Below are 23,355 nucleotides of genomic sequence, written 5' to 3' on the forward strand. Positions count from 1 at the left end.
GGCTGGGCCGCGCTGGTGGCCAGGAGGGAGAGACTAGGAGGAGGAGGAGGAGGAGGAGGTGAGTAGGCTCCGGGCTGGGGAGCCGCGCGGGCCGGCGGGGAGGCGGGGAGCGCGGCCCCTCCCCTCCTTGGCGCCCGCCTCGCGGGGCCGCGCGGCTTGGAGTTCCCAGAGGGGCTGCGGCGGCGGCGGCGGCGCGGGGAGCCGGGGGGCGGAGCTGAGGGCCGCGCGGGCGGCGCGCTTCCCGGACGCACGCGCTGCGTTCGCGGCGCCGCCGTCCGCCCCGCGCCCTGAGCTGGGCACCCCGGCTGTTGTGTCTCATTCCTGATACGCGCTGGCCATTTTCTGACCTTCTTTTCTTGGGTTCTGCGCGCCTTGCGGGCCGGCTTCCCGCAGCCAGCGCGCCGCAGCCGCCTCGTCGCGCGGCCGGTGAGGGTGGCTGGGGGCGCGTCGCCTTCTCGCGGGGAGGAGGAGGGGCCGGGCTCCCGGCCTTGGCCCGAGGAGCGGAGGGGCCTCCTTGCCGATCACGAGACTGCCGGGCCAGTGGTCCCTCGCGCCGCGCGCCGCCAGGTCTTCCTGAAGGACCCTTTGCGCCTGGCCCCATTATCGCCCTAACTCTCCTGAGCTCAGCAGCCCCTTAGCGGAGGCTAAAGACCTCGCTCACTCTGCGCTCTCCCCGCCCCCTTCCCTCTGACGATCCCGCATATACTTATTTTAATCGGGACCCAGGCAGTCTGTTCGGGCGGGGGAAAGGTTCTCTGAATTTGTCCTGTAAATCCAGCCGTGTACCCAACAGCGAGGTTGCAGTAGTACGTTAATTTAACCTTTAGTCTAGAGGGAGTTCTTTTTTTTTTTTTTTTTTGGTCTCTTCTCTCTGGCAAAGGCAACTTTTAGAGTTTTCTGAGAACTGTACTGCATTACATTGTCTTTGAGATAATTCTTAAGTTAGCGCTTGGAGGCAGTGTGATGGGAGGTTCAAAGAGAAGGCTTTACACTTTTTCCTCCACCTGTATCACAGTTTGAAATGGAAAACGTGCGTTGATGGTGATTTTCCACACCAGGTGGGTTGCAGAATGCATCCCCCGTGAGCCGTGGCTCTCCTTGGTTATTGGGTGCTACCCCTGAAGTTGATTTTAAAGTTCAACAGAATGGTCAGGTAAAGGAGCTGTTGAAAAGAAATCCAGTATAATTCAATAGAGCCATTTTATTGGATTCTATTAACCTGTTTAACCTTAAGCTAGAACATGGCAGGAGTTTCATGTAGGAGCCCACGTACCAAGTGCAATATTGAATTTTAATTAGTGCATTCCAGGTTTGATGTGGAATAGATTCACATTTCTCACTGCCTTTCATTATATATTTTCCTTAGGATCTTGTATTTAAGAAACAGTTTTAGTATTGGGGGTGGGAGGAGTACCCTTTGAATCATGAAACTTACTTTGACGAACTTGAAAACTGGGTAGGTAAAATGTGAACCGTGATACTGAGATAAGGTAGGAAACTGAATTTTATAGCATTACCAATTTGAGAAGTTAAGAAGGCTTTTTTACTCCTGTTTTGAAACCGTGTTGACATCTTAATCTGACAGACTGCAGAAGTACAGAATTTTCTGTTTGTGAGGAAATTCAGCAGTTAACTATTAATTATTATTAATAATTAATTTATTGCAACCGTATAATTTTGCAGAGTAAAAGTAATCCAAGTTTCCTGAAGAGATTTAACATGAACTGAATAGAACTAGTTGACTTAACCGAACACCTATGTAGATCATTCATACCTCCCCAATGGATATTTTTGTACCAAAATTTGTTTTGATTTTGATGTCTTAAAAACAAAAAAGCCAAGTTATTACTAACGTTGAATTTTTTCCCGGTGTTTGGAGTATATGCCTTAGTTTGTGATTTGGAGTCATTAGATCAAATGATACAGATTATATTTAGGCAATCTTTACATTTCATCAGTTGAAACAGTACTTTCCAGTTTGTTTGAATTTAGTAACTATTTTCACTTCGAGAATGTTTATTCATATTCTTGATTCAGATAGTCTGTGTCAATTCCAGCAGGTTGGCATTGCAAGAGTCCTAGGGTTATGGTGTATGTAACCTTGATATTAATTAGGAAGAAAGGTCCTGTAACACATGGAGTCATCGAATTCCAGCATCCTCAGCTCCCTTTTGGTAGTGGTCCTCAATGCAGAAGTCCCCAGGTCCTTGCTGGGGTAGGGTGAATTCTTTGCATCTCCCACTCCAGTGTTTACTGCAGGTGTTTAGTAGATACTTTTTGGCTTGTGTGCATTTTCCCTGGTGTGGCTTCATGTAAGGTGGGCTGTGTTTTATTCATCTTTGTATGCTTCATGTCAAGCGAAGTGTACTTTGTAATGCTTGTGGTTTTGTTGGGCTTAATCAAATTTAACAAGGTAGCAGAGTGCTTGGAAGTCATGAATCATGATATTATAAACTTGAAATACCTCATTTCCATTTTTGTGTTGAATAGATACTCTGTTAGGCTGAATTCCAATATTGAAAGAGGTAGCAGGTATCTAATATTTTAGATAAGTTGAGGCAAGAGGTTAACATTGAGAATTTTGTTCTTTAATGTACATTACCCACTGTGAAATTGGAAAAGGACACCATTATTTAAATTTTTTGATAGGACACCTCAGTTGAGCTAAAATAATACAAATTTTCCACTGGAGCAAAGTTTGAGAATTGTGAATTGAATGACCCTAATTGTTACTGTACGCCACATTTTAAGGCCTTGGTTTCACTTTATAAAGATATATTTTTCAGTACATAGACTTCTGGAAGCAGCATGACTTATGGAGTTCAGACTCCTGTGGTAAAAAGCTGTCCTGAAATGATATTTTACACAGTTTCTGGCTGATGCCTTGTGCTTCATGGTGGTGATAATGAAAACAAACAAACAAACCCCAAACCAAACAAACCTTACTGTATTTTCTTTTTCCCTTAGGCTTATATTCTTTCTTTAATAGATTATTATAGTGTGCTTTGTGTATTAAAAAAAAATTACTGAGGACATTTTTCAAGCATTTCTTTTGGAAAGTACCACCACTCCACCCTTTGAATAGCCTTGGCAAGTAATGTTTGGGCAAAGGCAGGGCCATTTCCATAGTGTGATTCCTATTTGAGTATGTTGAGTTATATGAATAATAGTTTTCATAGGGACATCATCTTTGGACTACATGCATTTTTTTTCCCCTCATGAGACTATTACTGAAAACAATTGTACAGTAGAGTATGATAGTGCTTAATTTGTAGGGGGCAAATAATTTCATATCTATCATTGCTGGTTCCTGTGTCAGTCCCAGGCTACCTGGCCCACCCACTCCCTGTTCTGTCTTTTCCACCCACTTCTTGAATTGATTTTTAAGACTGAAAATACCTTAAGATCCCCAGCCTCTTCAGGAGGTGGGATCTGGAATTATTCTGGTGCCCTCGGCATCCATTGCTCACAGAGGTTTGGTGTCTTACTATATCCTTGGCATGTACTCACTTTGACTGAGTTTCAAAATGAGATTCTCATTTTGAAAAATGCTTTCACTCATCAGGAGTTTTGAAATATATGGCATAAACATTTTAGGGAAGTATGTGTGAAGCATCTAGAATATATTAATATAGATTTAGATGGAATTAGTTTATAGAATCAGACAATTGATAAGAATTAGTGAGACTGTCTAGTCGTTTTCTCCCACACTTGAAGGTCACACTTAAGTCATTTAAACTCAAGATTACAATTTTTTTGAGTACTTATTTTTAAAAGTGAAGCAGTTCTGCAGTATTTCCTTAGCATAAAATAATCCATAGAGTTGATATATTTCTTTTATTATTCCTTTTTGTATTCCAAATCCCTTGTGGACCTGGAACCTTGTCTTGAGCCTGCTCCAGAGCTCTTCCTCTCCTCGCCATCCTCTCTTCCTTCAGGGAACTTGGACCTGGTCTTGTCCATGGTGGACGGTTGGGGTCCTATTTCAACTGGGGCAGAACTAGCAGAGTCAAGATACCTTGATACTGCTTCTCAGACTCACACTCACTGGATTGACTTCTTAGGTACTGAGGACAGGACAGCTGAGAGCTGGGCTCTTTGGCTGTTATAATTTCAGCTTTTTTTGAGGGTCAACTTTCATTTGCATCTGACGCTAGGACACCCTGGTCATCCAGTCATTATGTAGATCCCCTTCCTGACTACCCTGCTCTTGGTTCTCTGCCTTTGTAGCTGAGTTACTTACTGGGTGATTTCTATCCAGTTTCAGTGGTAACTAATTATTTTCAGGTGTTTGATTTTCTAACCAGGTTTTCTCTCAGTTTTGAGCTTTCATTTGACCAAGTATCTGTTATACTTTCCCATAGCACATTTGTTCGTTATCTGTCTTTCTTTCTAGACTGTGTGTACCCAGAGTGTTGGGACCGAATTTGTGCTGTTCCTGTTGGTGTCCTCAGCACTTAGTACAGTACCTGGCACATAACAGGTGATAAATAAATATTGATTGGATATAATCAATAGTATGTTATCAGTATGGGAAACCAATTTTCATATAGAAATTGAGAATTCATACAAGAAGTTCAGACATTTCATTGCCATCATAAGTACTAGGGAGTCTGTATATTTTAAATTACAAGCATATCCACATACAAAATAGCATCATTAGTCATCTTGCAGGGAGTTTATTTAAGAAGAAAATGTATATAATTTTCACCATGTATTGTTAGGTGTTGCACATTTCTGTTTTTCTGGAGTTTGATTAAATGTATATTATTTTATATTTCTTAGAAATAGAAGTTTTATGGCACTATAAAGAAGTGAATTTAATGGCCCTATTTTTTTTTTTTTGGCGGTACGCGGGCTCCTCACTGTTGCGGCCTCTCCCGTTGCGGAGCACAGGCTTTGGACGCGCAGGCTCAGCGGCCATGGCTCACGGGCCCAGCCGCTCCGCGGCATGTGAGATCTTCCCGGACCGGGGCACAAACCCGTGTCCCCTGCATGGACAGGCGGACTCTCAATCACTGCGCCACCAGGGAAGCCCTAATGGCCCTATTTTTGTGCATTAGTAATTATATACTAAAGAGTAAATTCTCATTAAGAGGCCCTTAAATGCCTGCTCATAAAAAAAGAGAGACCTCTTTGATTTTGTTCTCCATACAATCCCAGTTATTGTATTGAAGCAAGTCATCAAACTCTTTAGTAGTCTAAACCTTTAATTTGGTTTCAGAACAGTAGTCATGTATTGAATACCCAAATTACCATGTCTTTAACAAGTAATGCAGACACTTATTAAAAAAGTAATGACCATAACTTTTCGTGTAGAATTTCTTGTGCTAATTTTTTAAAGAGGACTGTTGAACTGCATTCCCCATGAAGGCCAAAATCTCATACTTTAAAGGATAGTGGAGTATACATTTATGTGTAGAGAGGAGGGGGTGGTAATTTTTGTAGTGGAATTTTTAAGTGGATAGTTTACTAATTATGTTGAGGTAAACACTTTACAACTCTAAGAGGAAAACTTCAGTTATCTGAATGAGATGAGGTATGTGAAATTAATTCAGATAAGTGGGGGAATCCTTAGTGTAAATGGTGCATGTCAAGGGCCATGACCTCAATCTTGATTTTTATTTTTTCTATGTATCTGTCAGCTGGTTTTACATTACTAGATTCTGATTCTTTTTAATCATGCTGGGAATCATTGATGGAGGAGGTAAAGTTTGCTCTATAATTTTTTTTTCTTTTGCCACAGAGGGAATCCAGAATATCGTATTCTGTGACAAGTATAATTGCTCATCTCTCGCCTGTACTGCCTGCCCTTTTAGGAGGTACACCACAGCCTCCCATTTTGTCACCTTCCTGTCAAACGTCAAATGTGTTTGGGGACTCCTTTAGAATACACTTGATTTGAAATTAAAGCCACACTCCTCTGTCCAGTCTCAAGATGTTTTCCTGCAAGTTGTTGCAACAAGTTGTGGAGGGTGAATTGAGCTGGATAAAACCTTGATTCTTTTCCTGTCCCCCTTGGGCTTTAATATTTAAGCAGCAGTTTGCACTGTAAGCCCTTGAAATAGAAACAAGCATTGGGGCATAACCCCTGACCTTTGCAAATCCTAACTTGAAATGAAAATTTTTGTGATTGATTAGAGTGTTTTAGGAAAATGATTTCTGCTGCCATTTACTAAGGTTTGCAGCATTCCTGGGCTCCTGGCATCTGAAAGTTATTGTGCAATCTGTAGATAGTCTGTGTAGCTGTGGTGACATTTTCCTCTAGGCTTTGGTTTTTTTGGTATGTTTTGTTTAAACAGAGGTAAGCTCATCTTAGCAGCAGAGGTGTGTGCTATCTGACACCTCTGTAAGTGAATTTTACTTCTTTCTTCAGCATTACCTATAGATGCTTTACTTAAACCACCTCAGAACATGGCTCTTTATTTTCAGCATCACCAGCTTCCTTTTCACCTCTTGGTCTTTGAGATACAAGACGGTTCATATCATGATTGCCTTGGGTAGAGTGGATATGATATCAGCAAGCTCTGTATACAGACCTTGTAAGCAATTTCTAGTTCATTGCCTGAGACCTTCTTAAATACATGCAGGCAATATGATTGAAGAGTTTAGGCTTCAGGGTCAGTCCAAACTGATTTTGACTCTGTACCATTTATGAACAGCATGTCTTTGGGGGAAGTTAGTTACTTCTCTGGGTTTCAGTTTCCTCATATGTAATATAGGAATAATATCAGCTTAGTGTATTGAGTTTTTTTTTAAAGAGTAATCTTAGCTGTATTGATTTGTTGTCATGTGCAGATAAGTGTTCAGTAATGTGAATTAATGAACTATCTGGATCATACACGATTTTAAAAAAAAGTAGATTTTGTTCCATTTGATAACAGAGATAGTCAAGTAAGCAAGAATTATTCCAAATAGAGGTCTTGCACAGTTGACTTTGTTTTTCTTTTATTCCTATAACTGCTTTGCTATTATATGTTTTATTTATTTATTTTTATGTCTTTATTTTTTATTATTTTTTATTGGGGTAGAGTTGTTTTACAATGTTGTGTTAGTTTCTACTGTACCAAAAAGTGAAGTAGAGTTCCCTGTGCTATACAGCAGGTTCTTATTAGTTAACTATTTTATATATATTAGTGTATATACGTCAATCCCAATCTCCCAATTCATAACCGCCCCCCTCCCTGGCCTTCCCCCTCTTATTTGTTCTGTAAATCTGTGTCTCTATTTCTGCCTTGCAAACCGGTTTATCTATACCATTTTTCTAGATTCCACATGTATGCGCTAATATACGATATTTGTTTTTCTCTTTCTCTTTTGAAAGTACATAAGACTTTTGCAACTATCTATTTATATACAAAGGATATACCGATATGTGGGATAGGGAAGCAGAATGTGGAGTGTACTTGCTGGAGTAAGACAGACTTGGATTTGAATATAGATCTAACATTTGAGTAACCTTGGGCAGGGTTCTTTACTTTTTTGATTAAAACTTTTCATCTGTAAAATGGGTATTAAAGTTTAAAGAGTTAAAAAGGGAAAAAAGGATAATAAAAAGGTTGTTAAGACTTAAGAGATCAGGTACGTAAAATATTGAGTAAAGCTGGAATCCATAAATACTGATAATTTTTATTATGACTGGAAAAGTGGCTTTACTTCTCTGAAGTAAAGAAGCTTCCTCATCTGTAACATGAATATGTGGGAAAATTAATAGAGTTATTATGAGTATTAAATGAGATAATACATGTAAGAACTCATTAAATGTTAATTGCTGGGCTTCCCTGGTGGCGCAGTGGTTGCGAGTCCGCCTGCCGATGCAGGGGATGCGGGTTTGTGCCACGGTCCGGGAAGATCCCACATGCCGTGGAGCGGCTAGGCCCGTGAGCCATGGCTGCTGAGCCTGCGCGTCTGGAGCCTGTGCTTTGCAACAGGAGAGGCCACAACAGTAAGAGGCCTGCATACCGCAAAAAAAAAAAAAAAAAAGAGTTAATTGCTACTGTTATTTATATTATTATTAATTCAGTTTCAGAACAAATTGGACCGATTTTGAGTCAAAATGAAAGAATTCATACAGATACTTAATATATTTTTTATGTTGGGGGATATTTACTATGGATTTGGGGATGGCAAGTTATCATTCATTAGCTTTCAGTGTTTCCTTAAGACAGCAGTAGTTCTGAAGTTGTGATATACAGGCCTTTTGGGGTCACTGAGACCCTTTCAGGGCGTCCATTAGGTTAAAACTATTTTTATAGTAATACTGTTTGCCTTTTCCACTGTTTTTACATTTGCCTTGCTGATACTAAAGGAATAGTGGGTAAAACTGTGGGTATCTTAGTAGATATTAAATGGCAGTGGCACCAGGGTGTACTAGTAATCATTGTATTCTTCACTACCACGCATTCACTGTAAAAAAAAAAACAAACAAAAACTCAGAAAGCCAGTTTTACTTGAGTGTCCTTAATGAAGCAGTAAAAATTATTAGTTTTATTAAATCTTGATCCTTGAATGCATTGTTTTAATATTCTATGTGATGAGGTAGGAAATATGCAGAAGGCACTTCTGCTACATATCCAGAGTACATTGTTTGTCTCAAGGAAAACCCTTACGTGTTCTTTTGAGTTGTGAGCTGAGCTAGCCGTATTTTGCATGAAACATCATTTTTACTTGAAAGAATGACTACCAGACAAACTAGGATTATTTAGACTTAGGTATTTGGCAGTGATATTCTTGAAAACGAACACAGTGAGACTTTTCACTTCATGGCAAAACAATAGACAATATTTGTTGCTGATGATAAAATTTGAGCTTGCTAGTGAAAATTAAAATTTTGGAAAACCTAAGTCAACTGCTGTGCTCTTGTCAGCTTCCCAGTACTTAAAGAGTTTTCTGATGGGATGGGTGGTGATATTATGAATGTGAGTTTTTGCTATGGTATTAATTATGTCAAGATTTTCAATATTTATATAACTCAATGAATGAATATTTTCAAAGTGATCAGTGTTACAAAATTATGGTAAAAGGCCCTTATAGAAAGCAAGTAACAGAATACAAAAAGCTTATGTGATATTAGATTTCATATTACAGCTAACCGAAAACTCCTACTTGTCAAGTTTTGGTGTAGTATCAAAGAAGAACATCCACAGTTATCTGAAAATGATATTAATATTAACATATACTTTCTTTCTTCTCACTGCATATATGTGTGGGGCTATTTTTTTTCATGTAGTTCAATCAAAACAATGTATCACAACAAATTGAATGTAGAAGCAGATATGAGAATCCAGCTGTCATCTATTAAGTTAGACATGAAAGAAATTTGCAAAAGTTGTAAAACAGTATTATTTTTATCACTAAGCTTTTTTTGTATAATAAAGTAATTTTTCATAAAATATATTCTCATACTAAATGTCATTAAAAATTTTAAATGAATCAGGAAAGCAGAACATATTTTGTACAAAACTGGAACTTAATCATTGTCTTGCACATTCTAGAAATGGAAACTATTCTATTTCATTCAACAAATACTTGCAGAGTGTATGTGAATAAGCAGTTTCCACGTGCAGGAACTCAGTGTAGGTAGGGAGATAGATGTCTTCATTTTCAGATACTAACAATTCACTGAAACAAGTGCTTTAATAAACATCTGTTCAAAGTTGCATATTTTTTTCACCAAAAAAAGATAGCAAACTAAATGCCATTTTATAACCTGAGTTTTTCCCCCTGTTAACACTATAGAGCAAATCTTTTTTCATGTTAATGTTTATAGATCTATGACATCATTTTATAATAGTGAAAAATTGGAAACAACCTAAATGTCCCATGGATGGGAGAATCAGCTCAATTGTGTTGCATCTCATATCAATTTTTAAATTAAATTATAAATCACGCTTTAAAAAAATTTAAAAAATAGTTAACATTTTCGCCTTTAATTCCTAATATGGTAAATATTGATAATTATAACTCATTAACAAAAGCTCTTGGGAGTCCTCAATTTTCAAGAACACAAAGGAGGCTTGATACTAAGAAGTTTGAGAACTGTTTCTTTAAGGAATGGTGGCTAGAGTCATCAAATGAACAAAGTTCTAAAGTTTTAATATTTTGCGTATTTCTTTGAAATATGGACTACATACCTCTAGTTTCTTTTCCTGGTTGTAATGATATGTTACTGGATGGAGTTCTGTGTCATTCTCCAAGTAGGCAGAAGGTTCCTGTGTGTTTTTAAAGAAGATTTTCATTTTTATTTAAGATCGCTGCTACCTATATTGTTGCTACCCAGAGTTGAGATAATGGTTAATGGTCACTTTATCAGCGGATTCATTCTTGATACCACTCTTTTGGTTGTGAGCTATTCATGTAGTTTTAAGCGCTGTTCACCATGGCAGGCTACTTAAGGGTTGTAGTGAAATTCACTTTGCTGAAAATAAACTGCCATTTTCTCTGAAGTCTTTACACTAGGCTAATCTGTCTGCTGTGAAGTCTTCCTGACATTTCATAGCTATTTTCTAGATGGTCAGTCCACAACTTGTGAATGTGTTTGTGAATTAGTTATTTGCCAACAATATAATATGAATTACAGATGGGTTCCATAGTGCCATTGATACTATGGGCAGAGCCTCATTGTGGATTATTAACATCTTTCTTTGGGGAATTATATTCTGACTCCTAGAAGTCTAGCCAAATAAATTACTCCATTGCAGTCCAACAGTGGCAAGAAACCCCCTTTTCCCGCTTACAATAGAAACAGGAGTGCTAAAGCTTTAATAGAAGCAAGAGAGGCATTCTGAAGCAACGCTCAAGAGACGCAGGTTATCCTAGGCACCCCAGGTGGGTAGAAAGGGTGGTGAGTAACCCTCTCAGGTGAAGCAGGTGTAGAAACTTTGGGTCAACCAGCAATGGTGGAGGGAAGAAGAAGGGATATTCCAGATACTGCTTGCAGGTGATAGATACCCTTTTGCGGCAGTTGCTAAAAAAGTAAGGGATGGGTAGTCCTAGGTTGGGAAATCCATATGTATAGAGTTTTGTTGTGTTGTGCTCTTACGTTTGGTTATCATATGAACTGAACTCAAGAAATAGAACAACAAGCCAGTTGGGAAGGTTGAACTCATAGATTTATAGGCCAGAGGTTTGAATGTAAAAGGAAATGATGAACTCCAGGGGCATTCATAATCAGAAAGAGCAGTGGAAGCCAGGAGGGTGTTGGAATATGCAAGCTGTTCACAAGGGCCCCAAACAAATTCACGTTACAGGGTGGCTGTGAGGGCAGGGGTAGAACTGGTGATCAGCTGGCACAGTTCAGTCAAAGAATGCTGTGACTCAGCCTGCTGCCTTAGGGTCTCTGGTAGGAAATATAGACTTTTAAGAGTGGTATCCATACAGGACACCTGTTATGGGGAATGGTGGCTATAAAGCAGAAAGCAAGAACCAGGAGAACCTGTGCACACAGATGAGGCCAACTTGGGAGAACTAGAATTTGACCTGAAGTTGAGCTTGTCTTATTTCTGCTCAAGGGTATTGTTTGACCCCTTGGATTGAGGCAAGGCTGAGCCAAAGTGGCAAGCAGAGTGACCATAGCTAGCTGTGTGTAGTGGAGTGACAGACCTGCCCAAGAAATATTTGTTAAACCAATGGATGGAAGTAAGGCAGGGGAACAACTGGGTCATTACACTCATGTTCTTCATGCAACAGACACTAGGCACCATATTACCTACCCACTAAATATTCTCTAGGCTAGGGTTCAGTAAACTTCTTTTTTAAAGCACCAGATAGTAAATATTTTAGGCTTTATGGGTGATTATGGTCTCTGTTAAGTTTGCCATTGTAGTGTGAAAGCAGCCGTAGAAAAATCCATAAATGAATGAGTAGCTATGTTCCAATGAAACTTTGTTTATGGAGACTGGAATTTGAATTTCATGTAATTTTCATATGTCGCAAAATATTGGTCTTTTAAAAAAACTTTTCATCCATTAAAAAATACAAAATCCATTCTTAGATCATAGCTGTGTAAGAAAAGGCAATGGACTGAGTTTTGGGCCACAGGCTCTGATCTTTGTTTTAGGCAAATAAATGACTATCAGTTATGATGCAGAAAGCATCATATTAGCATTACTGAAACAGATGTTCTCTAGGACAATGCTGTTGGTGACACTGTCTTGTTTTATAGGTGACACTGATACAAATCCGTTCAAGAATTTAGATGTGACATCTGCAGCAGGTTCAGATCTCTCAGCTATAAGACAAACTGGATACTTCATAAAGATTGTCATCTATTATGCGCAGAGAGCCAAAATCCGTTACTGAGATTGTCTGGGTGAACTGCCTGCTGGGTCCAGTGATGCACTAGTAGACAGAGAAGTTGAAAAAGAAGGCTGGCATATTCTTTGGATGACTGGCAGAATGTGACACCAATATGGCATCGAGCCCTACTGTGATTCCAAGAACTGCATGACTAAATAAAAATGATTTTTTTGGCAGGGGTGGTTCAAGTAACTTTGATCTTTACTTGGGGAATGTGTAATGCATTATCATTCCATAGTGACACATGGTGATTGCTGTGGTAATCAGACTTTAAAGATCCTGTCTGTTGATGGATTTTAATGTATTACAGTTATCACCTTTTAGTATTGGGCTTTTTTACACTAAGGGTAATATTGTAAAGAGAAACATCTGCTTAACCTAAAAAAATTAACCTAAAAACGTTAATTTAAAGACTATGATTTCACATGGAAGTTTTTGCTTGGGAGATTTTTGAAATTTTGCTCTCCCCTAGCGTGTTTAAAATATGCTTCTATTTGTAAAAAGCTACTGCTCCCAGAATTTTCTAGGAGAATATCCTTTTGTGTAGGCTACTGAAATCAATAGTAAGTAGAAAATCGTATTCTACAGTGCTAATGTGCATAGAACATAGTATTATAAATTAATACTAACTACTACTATTAATTAATGTCTTCAGACCTATTAAATAAATTCACTTAAAATGATTTAACAAGGGCTTCCCTGGTGGCGCAGTGGTTGAGAGTCCGCCTGCTGATGCAGGGGACACGGGTTTGTCCCGGTCCGGGAAGATCCCACGTGCTGCGGAGTGGCCGGGCCCGTGAGCCATGGCCGCTGAGCCTGCGTGTCCAGAGCCTGTGCTCCGCAACGGGAGAGGCCACAACAGTGAGAGGCCCGCGTACCGCAAAAAAAAAAAAAAAAAATTTAACAAGCAGATGTTAACTGGAAATAAACATATGTATTTTCTAGAACTATTGAATCACAAGAAAACTGGAACATCAAAGTACTCTCTGAACCAAGTCACTGTTTTATTTGGTTAGAGTCCCTGCTTTTGGCATACATCTATTTATACCAGTTATAGAGGATTTGAAAGCAGTGCTGGGAAATGAGGTGGGTGGATTCTCTCAAAGTTGAATTCCATTTTTTTCCTCAGTGAGTCTTCAACATTTTTTTCATCTAGCATTCAACAAAAACTCTGGCAGCCGAGGATGTAAAACATAGATTACATTTTATATAGTTCATACAGCTCATCTACAAACAGAAAAAGATTTCCTCATGACTTACCTTGAAATCTTTATTTAAGGCCTATACTAATCAGTTTGTCAGTGTGCCACTGCTACTATTGCACATTTTTGGTCAGAGTGCAGTGCAACTAAAAGCCATCCTGCTAGGAAAAGATTTGAAGATTGCTGAATAGTGGAAGTTACACACATCTAATTTACAAGTCAAATTAGTGATCAGAGTCATATGAAGTTGATTTTATGGTTTTTAAGCTAGTTTTTCATTGAAGCAATGCCTATAGCTGAGTGACAGGTGTGTTGTAACATTTGAATGCCTTAAACTCTTGAATCTGGAGTGAAAGAGTTGTCTTATAGATGTTCAGATCCTAAAACTCAAGGATTTTGAAATAAAATGCTGTCATTTATTGTGCCATAATTGAACTGCCCTGCAGATTTTATTTTGGATCATTGTGATTAATATTTGGAAAACTTTCCCATTTTCAAATATAAGGCATTTTAGGAAAGACTGTGATTGTGTTTGTGTGTTTGTTTAAATAGAGCAGCAAAACACTTTTACTTTATAGATATATTCAATAAGAAATACATGGATTTAACATTGGTAGACCACTCAAATCAGGAATTCCACTGTCATTTTCTGGAAACCTTCCATAAAGGGGAGGAGACAATAAATAGATCCCTTTGTAGATTGCAATTATTATTTTTTCCTAAACTTTTTTCAAAATATACAGAAGGATGCAGAGCTATAGCTTGATAGGTTACAGTTATTCTTATTTCACCTGTACTTACTGAAATTGAGAAGACCTCTCATAGAAGTGAGTATGAAAAAAAGTAGTGAATTGCAGAAAGGAAGTGCTATTTATTGGGATTTGAGAACATTATTTCAGACAAGCATCTGTGTTAGTCTTTTTTTTTTTTTTTTTTTTTTCCCAGTATGCGGGCCTCTCACTGTTGTGGCCTCTCCCGTTGTGGAGCACAGGCTCCGGATGCTCAGGCTCAGCGGCCATGGCTCACGGGCCTAGCTGCTCCGCGGCATGTGGGATCTTCCCAGGCCGGGGCACGAACCCGTGTCCCTTGCATTGGCAGGCGGACTCTCAACCACTGCGCCACCAGGGAAGCCCTGTGTTAGCCTTTTAGATGGTTCTTGGGCCAATAATTGACTTGAATGTAATCAGGAGAAGAAGAAAATCCAGTTTTAAAAATTTATTTTTGGCTGTGTTGGGACTTCGTTGCTGCTTGCAGGCTTTCTTTAGTTGCAGCAAGCTGGGGCTGCTTTTCGTTGTGGTGTGTGGGCTTCTTATTGCAGTAGCTTCTCTGTTGTGGAGCACGGGCTGTAGGCACGTGGGCTTCAGTAGTTGTGGCTCATGGGCTCTGTAGTTGTGCCTAGAGGGCGCTAGAGCGCAGGCTCAGTAGTTGTGGTGCACAGGCTTACACGAACCCATGTCCCCTGCATTGGCAGGCGGACTCTCAACCACTGTGCCACCAGGGAAGCTCGGCAGGCAGATTCTTAATCACTGCACCACCAGCGAAGTCCAAAATCCAGGTATTTAAAACTAGTTTTCTGTCAGTGGTCAGAAGAATATTTTGTTTTATCTTCTCTCATCCTGCCATGTAGTGAGGTCTTATGAATTGATTTTTGAGATGACAAAACATTGGGATTTATAGGGTCTTGAGAATTCATCAATTACATCTTTTTGTCCGCGAACTATGTTTTATATAGGACTTCTTTAGTCATATTTATAGGAGATAAGAAAGACAGTGAACCTGACTTTTATAGACTCCAAAAAAGACTTCTGAAGAAAGATTACTGTAAGGTAAAATGTAGTAGGCATACATTCCTGTGATTATTTTAGTAGAGCAGTGACTATTTAGGTGGATTCTTTTCCCATTTCCTTTTCCCCCAAGGTCGTAGTCACTGGTTAAAGCTGCTTTTCCTTGAGGCGAATGGGAGGTAACTTTGTGAATGGAGATATTGAGGCTATTGTAGACATCAGGAAATGAGTGGATTGCAAAAGAGAGAATGAGATGGTAAATGTGTTAGGTGATAAGATCATAGATAAGCACTCCTTTTTTGGATTGACAAGGGTGCTAGAGTAAGGATATCAGTAGAATAGAGTTGATTTGTTATTACCTTGTACTATTTACTGTAGAGAATTAAAAACATGTTTTTATATTGGAGTGTAGTTGATTTATAATGTTGTATATTGTTGTACAGAATGTTTAGTTGTAGATACCATATATTTTAATCTGAATTTTAAAGTGGGAATTCTCCATTTTGTGCAGTGACTCTTCACTAAATGTATTTATAATTAAATGAAGTGTTTGAGTATAAATAACATACTAATTTACTAAGATAAAATTTGTTTGACCAAATGAGGAATCTCCCTTTTTTCTTTCCCTTGATGTTTAGTCAGTAGCTCCCCACTCGCCTTTTCTGGTAAATTTTTTTTTTTTTTTTTTTTTTGCGGTATGCCGGCCTCTCACTGTTGTGGCCTCTCCCATTGCGGAGCAAAGGCTCCGGATTCGCAGGCTCAGCGGCCATGGCTCACGGGTCCAGGCGCTCCGCGGCATGTGGGATCTTCCCGGACCAGGGCATGAACCCGTGTCCCCTGCATCGGCAGGCGGACTCTCAACCACTGCGCCACCAGGGAAGCCCTTTGGTAAATTTTTATTTCATATTGAGTTGCTTAAAATGAAGGGTCCCTTATTATAGGTAAGCAGTACATGTAATGCAGGGGAATCACACCTGTCATAAGATGATAGGATGATGACTAAGACTTCTTTGTTTCAGGATTTCAGCTGAAGCTCCAACACTGAAAATAAAGGGTAGTAAGCATCCTTATATTCTAAAGAGGAATGTGGGGCTTAGTTAAGAAGAACAGGATTGCAGCATCCACTTCCCATACATAAGTGAAATTAGAAGAGGAGTTTTAAAACTGTCATTCAAGTGAAGAATTGTTAATCTAGTGGAGAGTTAGTTCTGTGATATTTCCCTTGTTCTTTCCAAAAGGACCTTTTATTTCCAGTCCAGGATTTGGCTATGTCTTCCAGGAGGGTAGATTGGTCTTTAATTTCACGTTTGGTTGTTTAATCAGCTACAGAATCGTGTTTCTTTTTTTTTTAAATTATGCTTTATTATTTGACCTACATGCTATTTATGATTGTATTAATTAATTTTAAATTCTTTTTTTTTTAAACCCCACATTTGTTTATTTATTTATTTTTTTGGCTGTGTTGGGTCTTCGTTTCTGTGTGAGGGCTTTCTCTAGTTGTGACAAGCGGGGGCCACTCTTCATCGCGGTGCGCGGGCCTCTCACTATCGCGGCCTCTCTTGTTGTGGAGCACAGGCTCCAGACGCACAGGCTCAGTAGTTGTGGCTCACAGGCACAGTTGCTCCGCGGCATGTGGGATCTTCCCAGACCAGGGCCCGAACCCGTGTCCCCTGCGTTAGCAGGCAGATTCTCAACCACTGCACCGCCAGGGAAGCCCCAGAATCATGTTTCTTGATACCACAATGGCAACTTGCAAAGGATTCTTGAGAGAGCATGGCATACGTTTCCTAGAGTTTGGGGGCGTTCCTGAACTGACTCGTTTCTGGAGGGAAGGAGAGTGACGGAAGCCAGTGAGATGGCATGTTGAGTGAGAGGGCAGTAGTGGAAAGAGTTGACATTTGCATCTAGCGTAGTAAGAAGGCATAAGTTTTTTTTATGGACCAAGTGGATGCCATGGGAAGTAACCAGGCTTGAGTAATCTTAATGGATCCTGCCAAGGAAGGCTGCTTGCCCTATGAGGGAATTTTGGGTGGGATAGTAAGAGGTCAGCCTGAGAGTGCATCCCGCACACCAGGGAACAATTCAGCATGGAAGATCCAGCCTCTTTGCTTGCTGTAACTTAAGGCGCCCCTGCTGGGAAGACCTGAAATATACTGTCCAAGCTGGGCTTTGAGAATGAGAGGAGGTAGCTATCAATAATTACACAAGTATAACAGATCATCCTGTTTCATGGCTGTCGAGTAAACCCCTGTGGAAGTAGGCACATGGGATACTTGTCCCTCTTCCTCTGCCTATCCTGATCTGGAGGAATGAGGAAGTGAAAAAGGAAGTGGAGAAAGGTGAAAGAGCCAGCAAGGATTTTGAAAGAAACTGATTCTGTTCTTTCTCTTGGCTGTCCTGGGCTGAGGCAGGGTACATGGGTACTGTTTGAATAAGATATGAAACTGAAGGTATAAATTGGAGTAGGTTATATTTTGCAGTACTTGAAAATGACTGAGAAGCAGCAGCATTTTTATCTGGGATGTTATGGAGAGATGGGGAAGTGAGATCCAGAGAAGTATATTTGAAGTGATGAAAGGAAATTAGAGCATATATCCCATTGAGTTCATTGTATTAGATCATTTTCTTAGTTTAATAGGATTTTAATTTCATTGAACAAACCTTTAGTAAGTACCTACAATCTGATCTGTAAGGTGTACTCAGTTAAGCATTTTAGGGCAGGCAAAGATGAGGAAGATTTTCTGTCCTCAGGGGGTTTCCGCTTTAGTGTAAATAGGTAAACTTAATCCATGACAGAGCAACATAGGTGCTCTAGACCTATAAGTGGCAATGCTGTGGGGATGTGGAAAGAAGTGAATACCTCTGGGGTTCAGGGCAGGTTTTGTGGAGGAGGCAGAGTTTGGGCTGTGCCTTGAAGGAAGAGAATGGTAACAGCTGGGAAGAAGGGCATTCTGGCGTGAGGGAAGAGTCGAAGGCACGGGATTGGGAATGAACAGATGGCTGGGAGGAAATAATGCTTATCCACACTGAACATTTTACTTTTTAAGAAATGGTTTCCATCACCAGTTTAACGTGTTTGCCCATGTTACAATTCCAGTTGAAGTTTGATTTTTTTTTACATGCCATTTTGCATTTTGTTAGTAATGCACAAAGTATATTCCTTTATGAGATACAGTGTGGAAACGTTATTCACGTTAGAACCTAGATGGTTATAAGCATCAAAACCAAACTTCTAAGTCTGATCATAAAGTCTATTACTTTCCTTGATTTAAAACAGTAAAATGTAGAGAAGATGATGATTTTTACATATGATCTTGAGCATTTGGCAGTGCAATTAGTTTCATAACAAGTGATCGTTTTTTAAAGCCTTCCCAGAATAAGAATGAGTATCTTGATGCTAGTGTCACTTTTAAATAGCTATAGTTCCAGGAATGTGTCTGTTCACGTTGTTATCTTAAATACACACCTTATCTATCCATATTGCTGTACTTCAGATGTGAAAGTAAAAATAAAGGTGTGAAGTGCCTAACAGACTTGTATGGATTTATGTAAATCAGAAAACACAGAGTTCATTAGTGCTGAGGCCCTAATGTATTAAATTCAAGTATGGATTATTTCCTAAAAGTTTTATACACACACACGTGCACACACACACGCACACAGCGTGATGCCCAGTGATTAACTTTGCAAAAAAAAAAAAAATTGTAAGAGCTTTTTTTCTCTGAACTCCAGACACATACCCAATTGTCTTGTGGTACCTGCATATGGTTAGTTAAAGGTATTTAAAATACTCAAAACTGAATTGATCTTTTTACCCAAACTTGTTTCGTCTTTAGTCTTCCTCATCTAAGTTAATGACAATTCCACCCATGTTACTCTGACCAGAAACCTTGGAGTCATCTCTGACTCTTCTGTCTTATATGTACACTTCATCTGTCAGTAGTTCATGTTGACTCTTCATCAGAATACATCTAGAATTTGAATCTGACCACCTCTCACCACCTCCACTACTGCCTTCATCAACCTATTATCATCTCTTACTTGCATTTTTTTTTTCTTTTTTAGCTGCGCTGAGTGGCACGCAGGATCTTAGTTCCTGGACTAGGGATCAAACCTGTACCCCCTGCAGTGGAAGCGCAGAGTCTTAAACCACTGGACCACCAGGGAAGTCCCTACTTGGATTATTTTAATAGTCTCCTAACTGGTCTCCTAGCTTCCTCTTACAATCCTCAGCTCAATGTGTAACCCAGCACTTCAGTCTAGTCTCAGTGCAGTAGCCAAAATAATCACAATTAAAACATACCTCAAATCTTGTCTTTGTTCAATTCAAAACTTCAATTGTTTCCTTTCTCATTCGCTGTAAAAACTAAAGTCTTTGTAGTAGCCTATAAGGCTCTACATGATCTTGCCCCATCTGCAATCTCATCCTTTGACTGTGTTGACTACCCCCCATTCACAACCTGACTGTTGTTCCTGGAATAGCTGGCCTCAGGGCCTTTGCACTTGTTCTTCCCTTTGCCTGGAATGCTCTTTCCCCTAGATAACTGCTTAGCTTATTCCCTAGCTTTTCTTGGGTCTTTTTTGAAATGGTACATTCCTAGTGAGACCTTCCTTAACCATTTTATTTAAAACATCCCCCTCCTTCCAGTTGCGTTATTTTTCTGGTTAGCACTTTCCTAAACTAATTGTATATTTTACTTTTTTTATGGTCAGTCTTTTTAGGATGAAAGCTTGATGAGGGCAGGGGATTTTGTTTTGTTTACTACTGTACCACCCCATTCAGAATCATTCTTGGCACATAGTTCGTACTTGAATACATAATTATTGAATAAATAAAAGAATAAAAATTTATTATATGGGGGTTAAACCTGTAGTAAAACCTGATGTACACTTATTGGTGTCTTTGGGCAATGATGCTATTTCCAAATGTCTGAATATAACTTTTCCTTTTACATATTTAAATCAAATGTATTGGGGGTGTAATTGACATAAAATAAAAGGCACTTTAAATGTAGTGTTCAGTGAATTTTGATAGATATATACACCTATGTAACTACTATTATGGTCAAGGTATAGAATATTTCCATCACCTCAAAAAGTTCCCTTGTGTCCTTTTGCAGTCACTTCTCCCTCCCTCCCTCATGCTCATTTCCAGGCAACTAGTAATCTGATTTTTGTCACTAGTTTTCCCTGCTCTAAATTTTCATATAAATAGAATCACATGCTGTGTACTCTTTTCAGCATGATGTGTTTGAAGCTTCTTCCTATGTTATTGTATGCCTTAGTAATTAGGTCCTTTTCACTGCAGAGTAGTGTTCATTGTATAACTGTGCCACAACTTGCTTATCCACTTACCTGATTGTGGACATTTGGGGTGTTTCTGTTTTGCATGTAAGGAATAAGCTACCATGAATGCTCATGTTCAAGTCTTTGTGTCTTATGCTTTAATTTTTCTAGGTTAGATACCCAGAGGTAGAATTGTAGTGACATTTGATAAGTGTATGTTTAACTTCATAAGAAACTGCCAAACTGTTTTCAAAGTGATTGTACCATATTCTCCCCAAATGTATGAAAGTTCTAGTTGTTTCACATTCTGGCCAGCACTTGATGTTATCATTCTTTTAAATTCTGACATTCTAGTGGGTGTGTGGTGGTATCTCATTGTGGTTTTAATTTGCATTTCTTTGTTTACCAGTGACATTGATCTTTTCATGTATTTATTGACCATTTTATCTTTTTCTGTGAGTATCTGTTCAAATCTTTTGGCCATTTTTAAAAATTGGATTGTTTGTTTTCTTGTCATTCAGCTTTAAGAGTTCTTTATGTATCTGGATACAGTCAAACATTTTCTCTTGGTCTGTAGATTGTCCTTTGATTAATGGTGTCTTTTGAAGAGCAGAAGTTTCAGTTTTTTAATAAATCCATTTTATCAGTGTCTTCTCCTCCCTCCCTCCCTCCCTTCCTTTTTGGTTCTTTCCAAGAAATCATTGATTAATTCTAGGTTGTAAAGATTTTCTCCTGTGTTTTCTTCTAGAAGTTTTATAGTTTTACCTTTTACATTCAGTCTCTTGTCCATTTTGAATTAATTTTTGTGTAGAGTGTGAGGTAAGGATCAAGGTCCATTCTTTTTCGTATCGAGTTTTCCAAGGATCACTTGTGGAAAAAACTGTCTTTTCTCCTTTGAGTTATCTTGAAACTTTTGTTAAAAATCAACTAATCATATATTTGTGAATCTTTTCCTAGACTCTATTATGTATTGATCTATATGTCTATCATGCCAACACCACACTGTTTAATACTAAGTCTTGAAATAAGTAGTATAAGTTGTCTAACTTTGTTCTGTTTTGAAATTGTTTACACCCTCGAAATCCTTTCCATTACCATGTCCTTGAAACTATGTTTTATTTTTAATTTATTTTTTGTTGTTCTTGTTACTCATGAAAGGGCATTTTAATATTTAACCTTGGCACCTAAGGCCCTCTCCAGTTAGGCTTTAGTCTACTTTTTCTACCTTTATTTTCTCCTTTTTTTATACCTAACAAGTACTCCAGGGTCCTGGTCAGTATTTCTATATTTACCTCCTTTTCTTTGATAATACTCTTTCCTTTGCTGAAAGCCCTTCTTCACCTCTCCCTTTTAAAATCCTAATCATTTTTCAAAGTCTCTCATTTCTTTATGGTGGTGCTTTTCTTACTAGGATATTACAGTCCTTTAAATATTTGTCACATTCTTCTTATTAAATTGCAAGCTCATTGACTGCTTTACTCATCGTTGATCCTCCCGTAGTGTCTCACTAGCCCAGAGCATGGCACATAGTTAATGTTCTGTAAATATTTATTGAACATTTACATAAAAAATCTTTAAAATAGAAAGCCTTTAGGGTACCTTAAAGTATTAGATCTCCAGTGTGGCTTGTTGAGTGAATAAGCAGATATGTAAGAGTATACTACCTGCTGCAGGTATCATGCTGCCCCCCAAATAGATCTTTTCGCACGGCTATAGTTTTAGAGTAGGGAACAGAAAGAAAGAAAGGGGCCATTATTTCATCTAAATAGTGTTCACCCAGTAAAGTTGGAGGACTGCTGTGGGCAATTACCCAACCTCTGATGTAATCCGTATCTTTCTCTCTTCTTTTATGACAGTCCTTTAATTTAACCTGTGTTGGTCAACATGATTTTTTACTGAGGACAGGCACTATTTATGGTGCAAGGGTGAACCAACTAAGCCCTCAATGACCTGTATACAAATGATAGACACATGGATATTTTCTGTATGCCATGAGTAAGTGCGGAGATGGGTATCATGGTAGAACAGAAGAGGAATACTTGGGTGTTTGGTTGCCCTTTTAGGTTCTCATAGGCCTATATCTAGGTGTATAAATTGGGGAGGACCAAATGTGCTTTGCTTAGCCCAACGTTCACTGACTGAGCAGTCTATTTTCAGATAGTTCTTCAGATACTGAAAGTCATCCGTCATTGCTTAGTTTTATACACTCTTCCATTTATTTATACCTACTGTCGTTTGCTGAGATCATCCCTTCAGAAAACATTTTCTTGAGGAGCCATGATGCGCTGGATGCTAGTGCTGGCACTAAAATAAAAAAGACCTGCCTCCTGGAGGAGTGGACCTTTCATTTGAGGCATCAGTATTCAACAAATGCTTCTATATCCCAAGGAAGTACTGTAACATATACAGATTTGTGGAAAGCTAGTTTTGTGACCTTTGAATCCCTTCACTCACATAGAGGATATCAAAAGAGGGAAAGACTTCATTAGGCTAATTTCTCTGGAATGTCATTGGAGTGCTGTGTGTTTTAGTCCTGCCTTTCACAAGTTAGGCATCTGAATCTTTCCTGAAACGTAGTGAGGGGAGCGTCAACTGTAGTACGTGGTCTGCAGCTGAGGTCACAAGGGACTGATGCTTGACTCATGCCTGAGAAAGCCTAAGTGTTCTGTGGCAGTAGGCCTGGGCTTGAGAAGTAATTGCACTGCTTTCTTCCAGCAGGTCAGAAGGGTATGTATGTATCCCAGAATATGAATATCACCCTGGTGTTATTTGAAAAGGAATCCTGC

General features: G+C 39.1%; 1 long non-coding RNA gene across 2 annotated transcripts; it reads left to right on the top strand.

Annotated features, from left to right (window-relative positions):
- Positions 1–290: 290 nt before the first annotated feature.
- On the top strand, positions 291–12,476 carry LOC132521849 (uncharacterized). 2 transcript variants are annotated; one of them, XR_009540975.1, is made up of 2 exons: positions 291–426; positions 12,164–12,476. It is a non-coding gene; the product is annotated as an uncharacterized LOC132521849 (long non-coding RNA). The 2 variants fall into 2 exon arrangements; XR_009540976.1 differs by lacking the exon at positions 291–426 and adding an exon at positions 4,404–4,483.
- Positions 12,477–23,355: the final 10,879 nt, after the last annotated feature.

The sequence above is a fragment of the Lagenorhynchus albirostris genome, chromosome 6 (genome assembly GCF_949774975.1).
Source record: "Lagenorhynchus albirostris chromosome 6, mLagAlb1.1, whole genome shotgun sequence".
Lineage (NCBI taxonomy): Eukaryota > Metazoa > Chordata > Mammalia > Artiodactyla > Delphinidae > Lagenorhynchus > Lagenorhynchus albirostris.